Source organism: Mirounga angustirostris, unplaced genomic scaffold (genome assembly GCF_029215605.1).
Source record: "Mirounga angustirostris isolate CCGP_5_RB_7025 unplaced genomic scaffold, mMirAng1.0.hap1 SCAF_8, whole genome shotgun sequence".
In the NCBI taxonomy this organism is placed as follows: Eukaryota; Metazoa; Chordata; class Mammalia; order Carnivora; family Phocidae; genus Mirounga; species Mirounga angustirostris.
Window position 1 is genome coordinate 116,481,349 of NW_026991716.1, and position 21,964 is coordinate 116,503,312.

The 21,964-nt window shown below is 43.2% G+C and overlaps 1 long non-coding RNA gene across 1 annotated transcript; it reads right to left on the reverse strand.

The window, feature by feature from the left end:
* Window positions 1-3,723: 3,723 nt before the first annotated feature.
* LOC135365504 (uncharacterized) lies at window positions 3,724-12,952 on the reverse strand. The gene is made up of 3 exons (XR_010413446.1): window positions 12,594-12,952; window positions 5,933-6,267; window positions 3,724-4,962 (listed from the first exon to the last, which is right to left on the reverse strand). It is a non-coding gene; the product is annotated as an uncharacterized LOC135365504 (long non-coding RNA).
* Window positions 12,953-21,964: the final 9,012 nt, after the last annotated feature.

Below are 21,964 nucleotides of genomic sequence, written 5' to 3' on the forward strand. Positions count from 1 at the left end.
AAAAAGTAGCCAACCAATAGAGAGAGGTTCCCTGTGTCGGGCCTTGGTCTAACGGCTCTACAGATACGTCTTGTTGAATCCTTACCACAACCCTATGAGATGCATTCTACTACCCCCCATCTTATACATGTGGAAATTGAGAAGTTAAGTACCTTGTCTCCTAAATAGTAAACCCAGCCAGCCTAGTTCTAGAGCCCCAGAACTTAGACAACGCCTTCCTAATGTACATTTTTTTTTAAGATTTTATTTATTTATTTGACAGAGAGAGAGCAGGAGAGCACAGGTAGGGGAAGCAGCAGAGGGAGAGGGAGAAGCAAGCTCCCTGCTGAGCAGGGAGCCCGATGCGGGACTCTATCCCAGGACCCTGGGATCATGACCTGAGCCGAAGGCAGTCGCTTAACCAACTGAGCCACCCAGGTGCCCCCAGATCAGGGTTTTAATAACATCATCTGTGATAGAAATCAGCTCCAAAAAATTTAGAAACCAGTGGCTTTCTTTTTTTTTTTTTTTAAGATTTTATTTATTTATTTGACAGAGAGAGAGAGCGAGAGCAGGAACACAAGCAGGGGGAGTAGGAGAGGGAGAAGCAGACTCCCTGCTAAGCAGGGAGCCTGATGCGGGGCTCGATCCCAGGGCCCTGGGATCATGACCTGAGCCGAAGGCAGACGCTTAACCGACTGAGCCACCCAGGCTCCCTAATGTATATTTTCACTTTGTTTTTGTAAAGTGCCTATTATAAACGAATCTTTACACATTTAGAGGCCCAGAGATTTTGTGTTATCTAACAGACTCAGACTATCTTTGTGCTGAAAGTCTCCACATAGAGCATCCTGTCCAGTCGCCACCACATCGCCACCCCCCCAGAGGGAGCAGCTGCCCTCTCTCTGCTCATCCCCAGGGATGGGAACTCACTAGATCCTTCAGCACTCCTACTTCCAAGAGCTCGGATCATTAGAAGGGGCTTCCTTTCCTTAAGCTGAAATATACTTTTTTTTATAATTCTACCTGTTGGGCAGAACTCCACTCTCTGAAGCCACAGTGAAGACACGTAACCCCTTGCTCACAGTACCCTTCAAATATTTACAAGAGCAGTTACACACCATCCTAAATTTTATCCTTCCTGGCCCCTTGCTCATCACGCAAGTGCCACTATTTCGAGATCCAATTATCCTGGTCATTCTTCAATGGGCTTTCTAAGTTTGGGGCCAATCTCATTTGAAAGGTAGGGCCTACAAACAAAGACAGTTGTCAGAAGCCCTAAAGGGGCCTCCAGGATTGCCCTACATCTATAGGACGCTTCCCGATGTGCACTTAGAGGCCTGCCCTGCAAAACTGCTAGGCTCCTCCCCACCCTCCTCCCCCTCCCCCCACCCTCCTCACTCACATCTGAGGGGTAACCCACCTCCAGTCCAGAGGGAACCTTTCTTCATATTAAGCTCACATCAAATCAAACTTCCCCAATTGTATATATTTTTAAGCTGTCTTTTTAAACACAATGTAGGATTTAATATTTATCACTAATGAATGGATCCTTCTCTAAGTCCACAGAAAGAGATCCACAGAGACAAAGACAGGGTGATATTACTGTGTTCAGTCCACCCACAGATCGTTTCTATGGACAGTAAAAAATTCAAATGGCCTGTTAATTAGTTCACAGATACAATGAGATATTTTAGAAGGGATAAAGTAAAAAATGCAGTATTAACACAGACCTAAACTGGACCCTAAAATATAAAAAAGGCCAACTGAAGTGAAAGGTCTGGCAGCTTTCAGAGCCTGGGGCTCTTTTCCTATATGGTTTCCCTTGTGGAAAAGTGATCAGTTAGAGGCTATAATTTTAGACATTTGTGGACACAAGAGTCAGCCCAAATGTTAGAGAGGCCACCCCGAAGTTTGTGGTCTGTGGGGTCACAGTTGTGTCATATGTAACACTGTTTCCAAGAATAACAGGTTGAATGTGGGAAAACTCATTAATTGATCTGCTCATGAGGGCTAAAATTCTAACCAAAAAGCAAGACAGAAAACTAGGCTTATAGACAATAAAGTATTCCTCCATGACAGTAGTACCAATGAACTTACAACTCAAAAGGAAGAAAACAATTTTTCATATTTTAGACAATTGTTCTTTATGTTTCATAAACTTTGTTTACATAATTCATAGCTACATAATCAAGATCCCACACACAAACGACAATGGATTTTATCTGTGCATACCAAAGGGGTTTAAAATATTTGAAGTAGTGTATTTTAAGATGTGGTTTTTTTTTTTCCTTCTAAATCTTTTCATATTCTTTATATCACAAAACAGATTTCAAGTTTAAAAATCAACAAAGAAAAAAAATGGAGCATAGATTTTTTTATTATGTTATGTTAATCACCATACATTACATCATTAGTTTTTGATGGAGCATAGATTTTAAATAATAAAGAATAAACTGCCTACCATTTAGAACAACAACCCCCTTTTCCTCTCCCCCTTCCCCCCCCCCCGCCTTTTTTTTTGGCCGCAGGATAGAACTGGCTTGTTGCAAAGCCAAGAGCTAACACTAAATTATGGTGTTAGTGGTTTTTATTAGATATTTTGAACTTTAGTGAGACAATATGAAATGTGAAAGATACATTACAGAAAAGATCTTACTACTGTGTAGACCATTCTAGGTATCAAAGGCATCTAGGTATCTAGCTGACCTTAGATGCCTGTAACTCCTACTATCCCCGAACAAGAGGGAAACTGAGTCAAATACAATTGCCTTTCCAAGGACACTTAAGAGGTTTGTGGAGAAATTATAATGTGCATCTATTATTTTCTGACACCTCATTGTCTTTCTTCAAGGACATTTTGAATAAGGAGTTAATAAAGCTTAACATTCCCTTGTTGAAATAATGAAAGGAACAAGATCACCACCACTGCTGAGCTGATAATCAGGAATGAGTGGTGGGACAGGAGAGAGGCAGCTTTTCCCATGTGTCCCACAGTGATATCGACTAAGACATCAATCTCCTTGGCAAAGATGGACAACCTCTGTTTTCTGTTTCCCTGGGGCACGACGGCATCAGTGTCTACGCCATCCCACTGGTCACAGTAATAAAAAGGAAGAAAAATGAGAGTAGTACTTAACACACATGATTTATTATAATCATTTAATACAGTGCTCATAAATGTAGCTGGAAAAAAGGAAAACTGTCTTGCTATTATCTAGAGAATTTAATGATCATCACATGGAGGAAAAGATGTACTGAAAATTCATGGTATTTAACAAAAGGGATAGAAGCAGAGCACTTTTCCCTAGAACAGTCTGTCCGTGGGCAGAGAAAGAAAGAAAGAAAGAAAGAAAGAAAGAAAGAAAGAAAGAAAGAAAGAAAGAAAGAAAGAAAGAAAGAAAGAAAGAAAGAAACAAGGAAGGAAGGAAAGAAAGAAAGAAAGAAAGAAGAAAAAGAAAGAAAGAAGAAAAAGAAAGAAAGAAAGAAAGAAAGAAAGAAAGAAAGAAAGAAAGAAAGAAGGAAGGAAGGAAGGAAGGAAGGAAGGAAAGAAAGAAAGAAAGAAAGAAAGAAAGAAAGAAAGAAAGAAACAAGGAAGGAAGGAAGGAAGGAAAGAAAGAAAGAAAGAAAGAAAGAAAGAAAGAAAGAAAGAAAGAAACAAGGAAGGAAGGAAGGAAAGAAAGAAAGAAAGAAAGAAAGAAAGAAAGAAAGAAAGAAAGAAAGAAACAAGGAAGGAAGGAAGGAAGGAAAGAAAGAAAGAAAGAAAGAAAGAAAGAAGAAAGAAAAAATATATATATAAATTTTCTTTCTTATATATATCTCTCTCTCTCTCAGGAAAACAGCACATAACAGATAATACACATATATAAACAGACATAAACATATATCAGAAAAACAGCAATGCATATATGTTTGTACTTTCTATTTAAGGTTATCCAGCTTTCTACTCTCACTTGTTCTGTCAACCTTCCCTCAACATCTATACCTACTAACTCCACAGGAGCATTTCATTTTAGATACATTTAAGTATCTGAACACTGTCCTAAAGACGCAAGTCAGAAGTAGATTACAAATGCAGCTAGCAAAGCTCTTATTTCCAAAAAAAAATTCGTGGACCCAAAAGTGGTAATATATATATACATATATGTGTGTGTGTGTGTCCTAGTCATCTCTTCATATTTAACAAATACATCTCCTTGAGATGAGTGACCTATGAGAAGTTTTGTTTGCTGTCCAAATGATTTAGGGCCCAGGAAGGAATGCCGTCGGGGGAGTTCTTGGCAGGGGTTTCTGAGTACAAAACACAAAAGCACACAATAGGAGTCGGAAAATATTTGGAAAACTCAAAAACAACAGCTTGTGTTCATTCTCGGCGGACCCGTCACTCTTCACCTGCCCGAGACGGAAGGCGGAAGGCAGCGAGGCTCCCGGGACAGGTGGTTTCCTCCAAATCCACTGTTAAGGGGAACCTGGACCATGGCGGGTGAGATGTCTGTTTATCAGGAAACAGAAATCGGTGGCGGTGAAAGCGATCTCATCTGCAGTTAAAGAGCAATCGGGCACAATATACCAGATTTACCAATTTGCGTCTGCTGACGTCATCCACATCTCCCAAGATCGGAACAAACAGGACACAGAACAAACAGAACCGCGCAAAGAAACACCCTGTAACGCAGGACGGCAGCCACGCACGTAGAGTTAACAAAACATATCGCAGGGGTTACTGACATTTAGACTAGTGATTTCAGAGGTAATAAAGCTCCAGAGCTCTTTGGGAAATTCGCACTGTAAGCCCGGTGCTGGAACAAATAAGCGTAGAGGTGCTGTGGTCCGCTGAGCAGAGAGCTGGCCCAGAACTCGGCCTGCTCAGGACTCTCTTGTTCGCAGCGGAGGCGTCGGGGGCCCTAAGACGGAGGAACGTGGGTCAAAGAGCCATTGGTTTAGAGAGATTGACCTGGTCAAAAGGATGGTTGAAACATATGCCTACAACATATGCAAAAAAATAAATAAATAAAATTAAAGAAGGTTTTAAGGGAATGATTTTAGGCAATTAAATGAGTACTTAAAAAAAAAAAAAAATTCTCCAGCCTACAATTGTCTCTGGATCATTATTACTCATGAAGAAATAAAACCACGTGCCCCAAGCTCAGTTAATGGCACCAACCTCCAGTTTTCTTCCACATCTCTATGCTGGGCCCACATTTCTTCGCTACCATGTTCTGTTTGTTCTACCCTGGAGTGTCTCCCAGACCCACCCCTTCTCCATTGACCCAGCAGCTGTCCCAACTCAGGCCCTCATCAGTTCTCCCCCCAGATTCTAAGGTGCCCATTCTACAAGCCAACAACCTTGATCCCTCACTCACTTGCTTACACTCGCTCCTCGAGCGCTCCGGTGTTTAGGGAGTCAAGCCCACACTGCTCGGAGTAGCCCAGATCCGTCTGCACTGGACCCTGGCTATCTCTCCAGGTCTCCCTCCGCTTGGAGAGAGCCTTCTCCCCCCGCACTCCATGAACCCTTTGTATTCATGCTCTGGGTGCTTTAAATGCCCTTCAGTCAAGGCATTTCCACAACCTCAAGTCATTCTCCTTCCTCCCTTATCTGCTCCGAGTCTACACATCCTTCAAGACTCAGCTCCTATGTCCTCTTGTAAAGTGTCCTCAAATGTAGTAGAAACTTCCTTCTTCATGCTATTTACACGTTACATAAAAGCCCTTTCATAGCATATATCTCATTGTATTTAATCCTCTATTAACCAGTTTGCTTCACTCCCCTATCCTGTGTAGCTCTTCAAGGATAGGAGATATTTTTCTTCACCTTTTCATCCCAAGAGTTAAGCTGGGGCTTAGCAGCACTCAATACATGTTCAAAGGCGAAATGAATGAGAGAATGAATGAATACAGGTGCTGGAGAAATCCAGGCACGGAGTTTACCGGGTAAAAAGTAAAGACTTACATCAATTCACTTTAGTGCAGCTGATGGGTAAGTTCAGCCCTGACCCTGGTTCCACACTTGGTTCATTCATGTGCGTACGCATTCAGTTAACAAACATTGGTTGAGTGTCTGCATGTTTCAGGTGCTGTACCAGGCCCGGGAGTTCCACAGATAAAATCTGCTTGCGACTCTCAAGGAATTTAGAGCCCAGAGGAGGTGCCAGATGGGTGAAACATCAGCACCATAAAGAGCCGTGGGAGCTACAGTGGGGAAGAGGCAGCAAGTTGGAGGCCGAAGAAGGGCACAAGTATCCCGCCGGGGAGGCTTCCTTGTGGAAGTGCAGCCTGGGGAGCAGCCTGAAAGGTAGCATGAGGACAAGTCAGAGGAAGGCGTAGCCAACCAAGGGAGACGGCTCATGTCAACGCCATGCAGGTGAACAAGTGGGAGACAGTTAAGAGAAATGGACATCATTTAAGGAAAAATTATTACAAACCCAGGTACTAGAAGTCAGGCCTGTATTCAAATTTCAATACTCTACCTGTGTGACCTTGGGAGCACTACACCTGCTGCAAAAGGGAAGTAATGATAGTATCCCCCTGATAGGAGTGTTGTGAACATTAAGCACAGTTAAGTGAAAAGTAAGTGAATTAGTATTTGGAAGGTCCTTGGCACAGTATCTAGAACACAATGACGGTTGATTGCAGGAACTACAGCACAAAGGCATAGTCCAAGACGTGTCTACATAGGCAGGCCTGGCTCCCCTGCAGGAGCATCTACATCATGTCATGGAGAGTGGACTTCAACCTGTAGTCACTGATAGAGAGTCATAGAAGAACTTTAAGTAATAAAGTGCAAAATAATCAGATCTGCATTCCAAGCTCTCATCCTGTGTGAAGGACGTAGTTATAAGTAGCACAGGATGATTGACAAGAGCTGGACCGAGACAGCAGCTGGGGGATGGCGGGGCGGCTGTTACAGATGTAGGACAGCAGGACTTGGTCCCCTGCAGTTGGTGGGGACACAAAGGAGAAGGTTGAAGATGACCCTTCGATTTCCAGCAGAAGTGACTGAAGAAAGGAAACCTGTAGCCAAGAAAGGAAGCACAGGAAGCAGAACCAATTGGAGGGGAAATAAGAGTTTCATCTGAGATGAAGAGTTTCTCAGGCTCTGGGAAGCAGAGCCGCGATGGGCTACTAGAAGATGAATGTGGTGCAGGCTGCGCTCAGATGTGGGAAGCGATGGCATATTATTTACTGTGACTTGAAGCTAAGGAAAGAGATCTGTTCATCTGGGAGAGCAAATAAAGTCTGAAGAGAGGAGAAATGAAGGAAAAGAAGAGGAACTTTCAAAGGACAGGCCAAGGAGAAAAGGGACAGAGAAATTACTAAGTCTTTCGGTGACTAAGTCATGGGGACAAATATCTTACGAATAAATCCTCTTAAGAAGAGACTTCAAGTCAATTTCAAAGATGACTAGAAGAAATACATTCTGTAGCTCCATAGCCAGTTATATTGAGAAAAGACCTTAGAAGGATGATTGTTTTGGGGTCAGCCATAAAATGGCTTTTAAATTGTCATAGTATCAGAGAATAGATCTGAATAGGGCAAATTTTAGCCCTCATTTTAAGAGTGAGGGTAGCCATGTTTCATGTAGAGATCCTGAGATAATTCTAGAAATAAACCGAATGCCCTAAACTATTTTATTAATATACTTCTATATTTATATCTTACTAATATACTTCATTTAGCTAGTGATCAAAGAAAGTGGTGGAGTATTGAAATGGTTCAAATAGGTGAAGTATATGAAGAATGTTGACCTCTAGAGTATTTTAAACAGGGGATAACCATAAATATTCAAGTTATGGGGGGACAATGAAGAAGGAAAAATTGGGTTCATCAGTGGGTAGATCATAAGAAAGAGCAATATATATAAAATATTCCAGAAAAATTTTTTCATATTCTCTCACATAGAAGCTAAATATGATTGAATCAACATGTTCTGTTGCATTAAAGATGTCCTAGGACTATAAACACACATGATATGTAATAAATAAGTGATGATTTTTATTGCACATTTGTATGTTAAAGTGGTCTGCAGATTTTAATTCTGACTTATGCTGGCCGCCCACTTCTCCATCCTCCCTTCCAAAGAGTCACTCTCCTATCATATCCCCCAATTTTATTGTCTATTGCCTTTACATATTTACACTATGAAGTTATCGGCTCATTTATTTGTTTCTATTTCTTTTTCCCCTCCCGTAAGAATAAAAGCTTCATGAAATGGAAGGAATTTGTCAATTTTGTCCACCATTGTATTCCCATCTGTTAGCAAACTACCTAATGCATAGTAGGAACTCAATAAAGGTGCGTTGAGGGCGCCTGGGTGGCTCAGTTGGTTGAGCGACTGCCTTCGGCTCAGGTCATGATCCTGGAATCCCGGGATCGAGTCCTGCATCGGGCTCCCTGCTCGGCGGGGAGTCTGCTTCTCCCTCTGACCCTCCTCCCTCTCATGCTCTCTGTCTCTCATTCTCTCTGTCTCAAATAAATAAATAAAATCTTAAAAAAAAAAAAAAAGGTGCGTTGAAAGAAATGAATAAGGAGGGTTCTTTTAATTCAGTTGTTATCAAAGAGGACTTCCCTGACCACTCTATCTCACATACCACCCCTCAACACTCCCAGTATCTTTGCCTACTTAATTTTTCTCTTAGCATTCATCATCTGATATATTTTGTATTTCTTTGTTGGTTTTTGTCCATCTCCCTCTGATTAGCTCACCGGCAGCAGGCTGTTATGTTCCCCTGTGCACGTATCCCCCATTTCAGAACAGTGCCTGGCATGGAGAAAGCTCTCGAAAGAAGTATATAAATAAGTGAATATAAATTCATATCTGGATGACACATTGTAACTATGATATACATTGAGTTCTTTCCAAATGTGTATATTCTTTTTCTCCCACCCTGTGATTAAAGTAATGTCATTATCATCTCCATTCTATTAATTCTATGACATACACATCCCTTTGACATTGTAAGTCTGGTGACACTTGGGTCCAGTGTCCTTTTCCCCTTGTCCCATGCTCTGCCCTTGCCCTCTCCTCTCCCCCGCACCCCCACTCAAGCACCCACGGCATCGTGCTATCTCCCATCTCCCAGAACTTTAGGTCCAGGCAGGAGCCGCTACCCTGGATTTTGCATTCTTCCGTCATAATTTACCTCTCCATTTCTCAGGGTAATGACAACTATGATAAGCAACGGTGTGTTCCCTACACTAAAGTCACCCCATAATTTAATCCCCATGACAACCCTATAGAGTAGCGTATTAGCATCACCCTCATTATAAGCGAGGAAACAACAAGCCCCAGTAACTTGGATAATTTGTAGAGATAATACGATTTTTTGAAGGCCCCGTTGCTAACCCTCCATGTCCTTTCCACCATCCCAATTGCCAATTGTCAAAGACAAACTAAGGTGGCTGTAGCTGGGGATGGCTTAGGGTGCTCTTTCTCTTGAGGTGCTGGGAAGGGAAATGCTCATTTCACATGGCATTGCTGGAAACCCAATACCTCAATGCAAAGGAGTGTGTCTCTAATGGTGCGATCTGTGGGCACCTTGGCAGATTTGTGAGAGACACAATCTTGAGCAGGGACACATGTAAGGCAGCTTCCTTGTAATCTCTCTGTGTGAGAAACCACCTTACAGCCATCTTGACGGGCCCGGCAGAAAATAGAGCAGAAGGCAGGTGTTGTGATGCTCTACGTCCCTGGCTGAGCCAGATTATCCTCCAGGCACACGAGAGTCTCGTTAGAATAGACTGGCCAGTGTGAGCCCTGAGCACTTCCCACGTTATGGAAGATTTCTATATTTCAGTGAAATCCAGCCCCACACTCTGAAGCCATCAGTCCTACTTCTACTTTATTCATGGAAGGTCTTGTTTTGTTGGAACATCATTTTTCAATAAGGCCTAAGCAAAGAAGACTAAAGGAACAATCCAAATATTAGTGGGTACTAGACCTTGCTTGTCTCCTCTCAAATTAAGGCTCTGTCTGCACAAGAATTACCCAAAGGGTCATTCTTTTGTGGGTTTTTTTTGAAGATTTTATTTATTTATTTGACAGAGAGAAACACAGTGAGAGAGGGATCACAAGCAGGGGAAGTGGGAGAGGGAGAAGCAGGCTTCCCACAGAGCAGGGAGCCCGATGCAGGGCTCGACCCCAGGACCCTGGGATCATGACCTGAGCCGAAGGCAGGCGCTTAACGACTGAGCCACCCAGGTGCCCACCAAAGAGTCATTCTTAACCAGCTCTTTAATGTCACATGGGTGCAAACTCCTTCCAAAAAAAAAAAAAAAAACTAGACATAACTTCTGGAATAACATTATACAAGCACTGTATGGTCAGAAGCTCTTTGAAGTATCACAACACACTTATGAGGTAAGTTCTGTTTTCTTAATCCTTCATTTTACAGATGATGAAACTAAGCCCAGAGAGATTAAGCAACTCGCCCAAGGTCACACAGCTAATGGACACCAAGGCCAGGATTTGAATCTAGGTAGTCCGATGACATCAGAATTCTAAATCTTAACCCCACTACACTTAACATTATACACATATTATTGATGCTAAGTGGTTAGTAAGCATTTTGCCTTACGTTTATTATTTATTTTATAGCTTTTATTCCTAACTGCCCCATGCATGGATTTTATTTATTGGTGAGAATTCCGGGAAGATGGGAAGGGAGAAGACAGAATATGAAGCAACTAAGTAAATTTCCCAGCTTGACAGCTCTTGGATTTCAGATAAGAACTTGCACAATCCCATATGTTTCAAAATACCGAGTGTCTTATCGCCTGAGCTGCCGGCTTTCCATATTACCAACAAGCCTACTTTTAAAATGTGTTTGTTTTAAAGTGGCCACTGAAGAGGAAATCTCCTGAATGAGTTCTAGATAAAGCTCAAGGTCACTCAGCTCTGCAGAGACATAAGGTGGCTGCACTGGGAACAGATTCAGAGGAAAATGGTCAGATGAATTCACACACTTTGAACAGGAAATACGCTTGAATGATGAGAGAGGGAAGAGTCAGCTTTCTTCCCTGGAGAGGCCTTGAATGACAATTCTAGCCTCAGCCCCATCCTGAAGGCAGAGAACAAGACATACTTGGGACTCTGAGAATGTGAACATCTAAAACGGATGGGGCTAGTTGATACCGACTTGTGCGTTCAGCCGGGCAGTTTCTTGATCCATCTTTAGGACCCCCTTCTAAGCACCCAGTGCCATGCTCGGAGTCAAACACTCCATGGTGAGCAAAGAGGAATTGCCCTCCTATAGTTTACCATTTTGGGTTGTTGACAGAATTTAACCAAATAATCTCACACATGAATATATCATATCATCACAAATGCAAACAAGTGCTATGAGGCAAAGAAACTGGACTGTGAGAAAATGGAAAAAAGGCCTCTTGGAAAAAATGACACTTTACTAGAAACATGAGCAGATGTTGACCCCAGGGGGTTGGACTTCCAGGCAGAGGGAAGAGCATGTACAAAAGTCCTGTGGTAGCAAGCCCACCACTGGCCCAGAAGCATCTTTGTGCAAGTTAGAAAAAAGGTACTTCTCCTCAAGACCCTTTGCTTCTTTGAAAAGTTGTCATAATTTGCTAATTTTGCTAGAACAAGATTTTTTACTGTCACCTTTCAGAGACCCTGTTTATCCAATTCTACAATATCTGGACTATTAATGGCACAACCACTTGCTGCCCAACAGTATAGTGACTAGTCGTACTTGGCTCCCGAGCACTCAAAATGTGGCTAGTCTAAGGTGAGATGTGCTCTAGGTATGAAATACACTCTGGATTTCAAAGATTTAGTGTGAGAAAATACAGAATGCCTCAAGTCACCTTATGTTTATTAATTGCATGTTGAAATTGCACCGTTTAAATATATCGGGTCAGGTGAAGTATGTTACTACTTCTGCTTGCTTCTTTTTACAGTTTTTAATGAGGCTACAAGACAATTTAAAATTACACGTGTGGCTCATGTTTGTGGCTCGCATGACATCTCTAGTGGACAACGCTGACACACCCTTTGGTGGAGTGTCCTGTGTGCTACCTGGCAAACCATACTGTGTGCCCCGCGTGGCAGGAAAGGACACGATGAGCACGGGGCAGTGAAAGGAGGTCAGAGTCATTGTCCGGCAGAGGGCAAAGGGCAGAGCTGTGTAAGATAAGACAGAGGCCAGGTCACACCAAGTCCTGTCTTCTAAGCCTGGAAAGTTCAATAAGGTTCATCCTTCACTTCCTGTTTATGGATGCCTCCCTTGCTTTGAAGTTTGTCTAATCAGTGATTTATTTTAAAAGCATTTATGGAGCACCTACTGTGTGCTGGGAGCTATCCATACAAAGGTGAACAAGATAATCTCTACTGAGAAGGAGCCCACCATCTGTGGGAGATGCAGGCAAGCGAGCGCATCATTCAGGGGAGTGGGAAAAGTCCTGAAGACTCTGAGCCCTCATGCAAAATAATTGCACGCTGTTGACAATGAGCAGCTGGGTAACAGACTGTGGAGAACTCAGCAGAGACCTGCACAGCCCTCCTGAGAAAAGGCCTCCGTGTGTGCCTTCCCGCTGGGGGGCTCTCCCTCCGCAGGACAGCATGCTGGACGCATGTCACCTGGGAAAATGGAACTTACCTCGCCACTGGTCCTGGACGCCGCTCAGTGTCCTTGGGTGGATGCTTCATTTCAGTAGGAGGCATGCGCAATTCTCTGCAGCATTCTGGATCCGTATGATTTATGGCTCTTACTGTACCTTCTAATCAGAGGAGAAACCAAACCAGTAACTTTGAGGATTCAGCAGAAATGTGCTAGTGAAGTCTTCGCTTGAGGACACTGAGGACTGATGGTGGGTAAACCAAAGAGGAGGAATCCCGGAGACCCAAGCCTAAGGGATGTGGAGCCTGGAGCCAATCTCTTGTCCCCACTGCCACTCGTATTAGAATGAATTCAAAGAGCAGTCCTGAATAATAATAACAATCTCAACCATATGAACTCTATAATAGACGCTGTGCTAAGTCACATGCATTTATTATCTCATTTTACCCTTATGAAATGGGTGGAAATGTACCTGTTTGACAAGCGGGAAAATGGATCTAGATGGCACAGAAGGGCTGGGTGCAGAAGAGAAGGGTTTCTCTGTAGCCCCAGAGAGAAGGATTGTCGTGCACCTGCTGCACATATATGAATGTCTCGGGCCTTATAAAGCATCACCGGCAGATCCCTTGCTTCCTGCAGGCTTCCACCCGGACAGGCTGTAAGAGCAGGGTGCTTAGGAATGGGGAGGAATGAACAGGGAGGCTGGGAAGGAGGTATCCCCTCATCCTGATGCAGGCAGGTGTGACTTCCTTCACCCATGAGAGGGAATTTGTTAAAACGGGAAGGAGACCAGACTCGGAACTAGACCAGTATGCTGGATTCTCAGGGCTTGTACTCACTTTTTAGCAGTTTCAATACAGTCCTGTCAGCTCTCTGAAAATGGTTCCTAATCCATAAAATGCAGAGTTAACATCGATTAGCCCTAATCCCCCTACTACCTTGAACAATCTGTAATCCATGAACAAGTACAGCTGAACCGGGGCTTCTCGAGAGGCTGTGAAACAAACAAGCTGTGGTTCTGGACTCAGGCTCCGTCTCTCGAACAATGCATCTCTGGTTTCGATCTTTAAATATTCTTGACTCTTGAAACGCATTTTCCTTTTGTTAAACTTTCTCACTAAGAAATTAATGATAAATTATATGGAAAGATTCTTTTCAGAGATACGCAAAACTGGCTTAAGAATGAGCAACATTGAGCTCTGGACCCAGCTAAGGCCCAGTGATCTTGAACAGACACCTGTCACTTTTCCCTGTGTGTCAAATGGGAACCATACTGAACCCACTGAAGTAATGAAGGAAGCACACTCCGAAGCACATGAGGGTTGAGACAAATATTCAGCATACTTTAAATGCTTTAAGTGCTAATGGATCGGACTGAAATATCTAGATTTAATATGAGTTGGGGGCATGGTACATGCCTTGTGCTGGCTCTTCTCTAAGTGCTTTGCCCTTGCCAGGCCATTTAAACCCCACACTACCACCATAGTATAGGGTGTGGTGATTGTCCCGTCTTACACTCAAGGAGCAGCACAGAGAAGCTCAATAAAACTGTCCAAGGGAGGGGCGCCTGGGTGGCTCAGTTGGTTAAGCAACTGCCTTCGGCTCAGGTCATGATCCTGGAGTCCTGGGATCGAGTCCCGCATCGGGCTCCCCGCTCAGCGGGGAGTCTGCTTCTCCCTCTGACCCTCCTCCTTCTCATGCTCTCTCTCTCAAATAAATAAAATCTTTAAAAAAAAAAAAAACTGTCCAAGGGCACCCGGCCACTAAGTGGTCAGACCGGACAATGGGCTCTTACCCACTACTCTATCTCGTCTCTCAGTCCACATGGCCTAGAGCTCTGGATGTTAAGTATGTTCCTACGTTTCACTTGTTAAGCAAAAAAAAAAAAAAAGATTCTAAAGATAAATTAGAACACTGGAAATTAAATTATATTTCTTTAAGTATTCGATCCAATGGAAAGTAGCTAGATCTTTATTTCTATGTATTATTGACTTAAAGTTGGGATCCTTTTAAGATATCCAAGGTGACTCATTTTTCTTTCATTCAGAGATCAGTATGTCTGATTTTTTTTAATTTTATTTTATTATGTTATGTTAATCACCATACATTACATCATTAGTTTTTGATGTAGTGTTCCATGATTTTTAAAAGCATAAAGCAGGACGGAAAATTGTTTTGAAGCTTATTTCTTACCAAAGACCCAAAGCGGATGGTGTTACTTGCACACATTAACCCTCAAGGTCAAGTGCATTGAGACAGCTTGCCAGTATTGCAACAGAAATGAGCGCCAAGCTGCCTCCATCCCACCCACTGAGAGCATCTGGAGAGGCAGAGGTGTGTCTGCACAAACCAATCTGCAGCAAGAGACGCCTGTGTGCCCAGCTCTGAACGAATAGTGGCCGGGGTGGGCTGACGTTAACTGTGGGGGTGGCACGTCAGCCAGGTGGGCTAATCTGTTGAGGCAGATGATCTTTGCTGTGGGCCGAGCCTGTGCCAACATTTCAAGTGGGCCACCCTGAGCTCCTGCACTCACGTAGCCTCACCAGATTTTTGTTTTGGTACGGTTTGCGTTGGGTTGTTTTTGTTTGGTTGGTTTTTTGTTTTTGTTTTTTTAGTATTCTACAGTAACCTCGCTAGAATCCAGACAGGAGCGCAGCCCTGGAGTCCAGATGCAGACTCTAGAGCCAGACTGCCTAGTAGGGAGCCTAGCTCTGCCGTGCCCCAGCTGTGCGACCTTGACCAAGTCACCCAACCTCCCTGTGCCTCAGTGCCCTCATCTGTAAAATGTGGGGAATGATAGCACCCAGCTGGGTGGGGTGCATTGAGGATGAACAGGGTGAAGAACAATGGCTGGGGCACGGTGAACACCAGCTGCAGGCCCTGTCACCGCCAATGACACTTTTCATCAGTCCTCATCTTAAGATGATAGACTGTAGGAGCACCTCGGTGGCTCAGTCGGTTCAGCGTCTGACTCTTGGCTTCAGCTCAGGTCATGATCTCAGGATCTTGAGATCCAGCCCCATGTTGTCACGCTCTGCACTCAGCAGGGAATCTGCTTGAGATTCTCTCCTTCTGTCCCTCTCCTACTCTCTAAAATAAATAAATAAATCTTTAAAAAAATAGAAAAGGTGACGCACTGTACGCTAATTTTTTTGAGATATAATTTACGTAACATAAAATTCACCATTTCAAAGTATATTTCTGTGTTGTGCAACCATCCCCACTGTTTAATCCAAGGTGTTTTTAATTTGCAAAAGAAACCCTCCCCAAAGCAGTCACTCCCCATCCCCCTTCCCATCTTCCCACACCAAGGAATCCACTTTCTGGCTCTGTGGAGTTGCCTATTCAGGAAATTTCATATAAATGGAATCTTAAAATATGTGGCCTTTGGCAAAGATGATTTTATAAAAGAAGCCTTTACACTTCGGAAGGGAAATAAGAGGATCCCACCACCATCCCTCCCCAAAATAATAACGTGTCAGCTGCATCTGCTTGCAGTAACAGCTTCTCAGCAGGCTGTGGGGAGGGGGCTCAGCTTGATGTGGGGATCTGAAATGGTTTAGGCTTGAAGCTCATTTTCCATCCCACATCTCACGCCAGAGACACAAGGCAGCAACCCATTTCATTGTGCTGTCCCCCTTCTTTCCTAGTCTGTCTGCCAAGATCTGCAGAGTTCCCCTGATGACTCCATCTTATTACCAACCCACTTTCTCCCCTGACAGGAGGCCCACTCCTCCAGACCTGACCTGGAGGAGCAGCTTATGATAGCTTCGTAAGATGACCAACTGTTCCTCAAGCTCACAGAAATCCAGGCTGAGAACCCGCATGGGCTTAAATACATGGCAGCAGTTCTTGCTTTAAAATATACTGAGGCCGGAGACGCCTGGGTGGCTCAGTAGGTTAAGCAGCCAACTCTTGATTTCGGCTCAGGGTCTTGGGATTGAGTCCTGAGCCGGGCTCTGCACTCAGTGGAGAGTCTGCTTGAGATTCATTCCCTCTCTCTCAAAAAGTAAATAAATCTTTTTTTAAAAAATAAAATATCCTGAGGCTGTCCTTTGGCTTGAGGGGTGCCATTTAATCGCTTATGAGGAAGAAAACTTCAGCATTGCTCTTAGAAATAAATGATACAGAATAAAGGATGTCCCATTCCCATTTCCAGTTTGAGAAGAAAACAAAGGTACATTTCATTAGTGTCTCAAATCCTTGAGGTCTTATGGCAGAGACTCCCAAGATGGAGGGAGGACGTGGATGTGCATGTCCAGCCTCGGGTTCACAGAGGAGGGCGGCATCCACCTCTGGGCTCTCCCAGTCTAACGGGGACTGGTGGGGCTACTTGTGTTTCTTTGTCCCGCTCTTCTTCAAATATAAAACACTGATGACCCCGTGACCCCGCCAGCTCTAAGAATCAACCAAAGTTTCTCTCACTAATTAATTAATGTGAGAATGTCACAACCACATGAAGTCTCTGTGCTAAGCACTTTGTCGTGGTCAGACTGAAGTCCAAGGAAGGAAAGATTAAGTGGTAACTTCTGGTCTGCCGAGCTCCTGCTCATCAGATCCGACTTTGAGAATTGAATAATAGAGTCCAGAATGCCACTGGTTCGGTCAGACGAGGATATGATTGAAATGGAAAGTGTTTTTTTAATGTCACGATGGGAATACAGAACAAAGATGTATGTATCACCCTTGCTCTTGGATTGTTGGCACCCCGGCCACGTTCTAACATCTTTTTAGGAAAACCAACATCCTTCTGAAGGCTGTAAGCTCCAAGCCCACTAACAGTCAAGCCGCAGAAAGGAGCACAGAACACAAACTGTGGAACTCCACCCCAGTCACAGAGAGCTGATTATAAAACGGCCCTTGTAGTGTCAGGCCCGTGGCTACAGGTCACTCGCCTGCCTTTTCCTATTGGCTGACTTGGAAAAGGTTCCTTTGTTACCTGAGTGGACTCTGCCTTGTATACCAGTGGCCAAGAGCACCATGGCCCGTGTGGTTTCTCTGATGACGTGATTCCTCAGGCCGACTGCAATTTCTTTCTTCTAGATCAGCCCTTTTTATCAAAGGACCCAGTGATGATCTCTGCACATTCATTCCTTTCCAACACCAAGCCTATCAATAGCAGTGAGGTCACATTACACTCTGGCCCCGGCCGAAAAGGACTAAGAAGCCTGCTGAATGTACTGCACCCACTTCTAAAGCTGGGACTTGCCCAGCTTTAACTTTAACTTTCTCTAGAGCCCAGACTCCAAAGCACTCTGTAAACGTTCGGGAACAGATCTGAAAATCACACATGTGTTTAAACTGCCTTTGGGGATTAAATGCAACTTGCATTTCCAGTTTATAAACGGTGACTTAGATCAATAGAACTCATAAACTAAAAGCAGCCCTAATCCATTTGGGCCTCTTTTCTATCCCCAGATTTTCACATGATTTTGTTTCCCAGTCCATTTGAGCAAAACAAGATAGATCAGCTTTCACCGTAGTCAAAATATTTTTCATGAGCTGACAAGAAATTCTCCTCGTGAGGCAGATGAGAGGGTGTCCATGATGTCAAAACAAGGTCAAGCAACCTTGAAGGTCAACAAATGGTTCTCGGCGGGTTGATTTGAACATCTCTCCTCTTTAATTGTAACAAACACAATTTTTAGTCTTCTAAGAATTGTCTTACTGCAACTGCCCAAAATTGAAAATCTCACTCCCTTTGCTTACGGTCCTAAGTTTCCTTCTCTTGGAGGAGCCCAGGTGGGCTGTGTCAGAGTGACCGTTGTCAGAGGAGAAGGAATTCGAGTCAGAGAAGACTTCACTCCGGGTCTGAAGTCAGTCCGTCAACAATATTTATTGAACCTCCACCGACTGACACCCAATTTGCCATCTGCAGGGAGGCTGCTGTGGTTGCTGCTGGGAAAACAAAACACAAAGGTTCTCCTTGAATCCCGCAAGGACACGGCTTGTGGGTGGGTGTTGCTGCTTACCCTGGAGCAGGTGGTGGGATTTTATGTAAAGCCGGCTCCTTTTTTCAAGGAATCAGGATAATCATTTTTTACTGAGTATCAGATAATTGTCAACAATCCTACAGTAAAGGTCAACAGAGGAAAAGCGCGAAGCACCAAATTGCCTCTTAATGGGGTGTCCATGACTCTGCTATTCTCAGTACTTAGAAACTCCTTAATCAATTTTCTCCCTCTTGGGGGGGTGGGGTGGAAGGCCTCTGTTAATGTTACTTGCAAGCACTGGAGTGATTTAATTTCATTATTTTAAGAGTATTTCCAAGAGGGGTAGCATTTATAATTTGAAACTAAGCTAAATGCTTGCATGCATGTTTTTCTGCTGAGATCACAGATGTTGCCATTTGTTTTTTAAAGCAAAGAATGCACTGAAAAATGGACAACCAACCAGGCATCTAAAGATTTTTTCTTTTTTTAATTCGAGAGAGAGAGAGAAAACACAAGCAGGGAGAGGGAAAGAAGCAGACTCCCTGCTGAGCTTGGAGCCCAATGCAGGGCTTGATCTCACAACCCTAAGATCACCACCTGAGCCAACACCAAGAGTCAGACACTTAACCGACTGAGCCACCCAGGAGCTCCACAACCAGGCTTCTAACACAAAATGACACTTGATAGATCCATTAGGCCAGGCTTTCTCAGCCTTGGGACTATTGTCATTTGGGGCCAGAGAGTTCTTTGACAAGAACTCCCTTGTGCACTGTGGGCTACTTAGCAGCATCCTTGCCTCTCTCTCCTAGATGCCAGTTGTGACAGACAGAAGTGTCTCTAGACATTGCCACATACACTCGAAATCCCTCCTGGTTGACACCCACTGATTTAGATGAAAAGATGTTTGGAGATTTTCTTGTTGTTTGTTGGGAGGGAGGTGGGAGGGTGTAGAAATTTAACCTGCTAAAGGATCTGAAACCCATTTCTAGTAATCAAAACATTTTCAATTCTAGAAACAAAGGAAAAGTGAGATTTGTACAGAAAGCTAGGAGTTTCTAAGCCAGAGCCTCTGTTAACACAACACAGTCTTGTTCTGCAAGCTTCTAAGGAACAATTGACTTATCTGAAAGAATGAAATAAATTGTACTTATCCTTCTCTTGATACCGTGTTTCCTATACTCAGTAATCAACTGAATAGTAATTAAAGCCAAATTCTAGACCAAATAATAAAGCTGGTCCAGTTTTTTGCTTTTGGTATTCTAGAACATATTGCTGACAGAAATGAGAAAGACTAAATCATTAATTTCTTGGGCTTCTGCTCTAATCCCACAAAGCTGATGGCTGGTTTGTGACTTTCTGAATATATCTGTACCCCTCATAAAATGTATGATTGTGTTTCATTTTGTGTGTTATAGATATAACAGGTAAGATTCTATATCCAAGGGTTTTGGCAGATCAAATGTTCTCTTTATATCACCTTGTGATCCTTCCCTCCCATCCCAGCACAGGCACACATTTTTCTGAGATTTATTAATCTAGCTTTGATTTGCTGTAACTATTAGTTCTTTCCTATGACAGCAGTTCTTTTTTTTTTTTTTAAAGATTTTATTTATTTATTTGACAGAGAGAGACACAGCGAGAGAGGGAACACAAACGGGGGGTGGGAGAGGGAGAAGCAGACTCCCCGCCGAGCAGGGAGCCCGATGCGGGACTCGATCCCAGGACCCCAGGATCATGACCTGAGCCGAAGGCAGACGCTTAACCGACTGAGCCACCCAGGTTTTTTCTTTTAAAAAAAAAATCAGGGAATCTCTCCTTTACCAACCCTTTAGACAGAAACCTAACTTGGGAAATAAGACTCTTCTCTCCCTCTTCCCCTGGAAGCTATTCTTGCAGTGTTTGAAACTACTGACAGAGAGAAGAGAATTAAACTTTTGAATCTACAGTTATTATAGACAACACAAAGTGCAGTACTGTAAGCAAGGTTCATGAGGATTTTAAGGTCAAAAGGACTACCTTTATATGTGGCAAGTTCTCAATTAGCTTCAGAAAAAATCATAGATTCTAAGATAGACATAGGCTAACATTATAAGGAAGAACAATTCTCTTAGGTTCTTAAAAGAGCAAAAACGACTGCAGTGAAAATTCTGTTTATTGTACAGAGCTATTATTCCATGTGCTTCAGTTAGAAGTCCTCATTAAATATCAGTTCTCTGCTGTGAGAAGCCACCTCTCAATTCAAAACCTCACAGGAACTACACTGAATTCCTATCTTGCTAATCCATGGCCCATCTACCTAGTTTTTAGTAGCTCTCCAGCCCCCCACCTCCTCAATCACCCAGGCCACGTACTGTGCTTTGGAATTCTCTACAGAGGCTCTATCTGATGGGAATTTCCACCTCCTAGTCTCCATCAAGTCAACTGCCATGTTGTTCTGTTTTATTTTTAATTTAACTTCAAATTCACCTGATGTCTATCCTGAGAATTTCTCTCTGTAAAGAGCTCTACCTCCTTTTAGGGCACTTGGACTTTCTGCATTGAGCTGAACTAAATCATTGCCTTGCCTTTTTATTCTCCTCAAGTTGTTCCAATGAGTAGGTGAGTCACAGGGTCACCCCTAAAGGACAAATTCCCCAAGGACAAGACCCTATTTTTTCTCCTTCATTCCCTACCTTTTGGCTATAAGACATACAATAACTTTTCAAATAATGCTTGCTAAAATAGAATTGCATATATAGTTACAAAAACAAATAAACAATGGATTATTATGATCCCAGTCATAAACAGGCCAGTCATGGGAATAATAACTCACTCAGTTGAGAATAGAGTATTTATGGTTAATTTTACATAACAACCTGACTAAGCCACAGGGTGTCCAGATGTTTGGCCAAACATTATTCTGGATGTTTCTGTGAGGATCTTTTAGGATGAGATTAACATTCAAATCCGTATGCTGAGTAAAGCCAATTAGACTTTATAATGTGCGTGAGCCTCATCCAATCAGCTGAAGATCTCACTAGAACAAAAGTCTGACCCTGCTCCAAGTATGAGAGAATTCTCCTGCCTGATGGACTTTATAAACTTGGACATCAGCTCTGCAGATTTTGGACTTGACAGTCTCCATAATAGCATAAGCCAACTCGTTACAATTAATTAATTAATTAGAATATGAATGTGAACCTGTTGGTCTGTTTGTCTGGAGAGCCCTGAGTAAATGAAGAAGAGTTACTAACTATTACTGGACCCTATGTGAGCGTGATAGATAGGTCTGTCAACTTAACTCAGTCCCTGAAAAAAGAGCAACAGAAACAATGTATGAGCAACTTCAGCTTTTTAGCCCAAGAGGGACTACCAACATCATAGGAGGAAAATGACACACAGGTCTACGGGTCACCATAGCCACAGGGGCAGAAATGGACTTGGCTTTGTGGGACTTGAAGCTCAGATCATGTGTGCTGGGGGGAGGGAGGCTTTTTT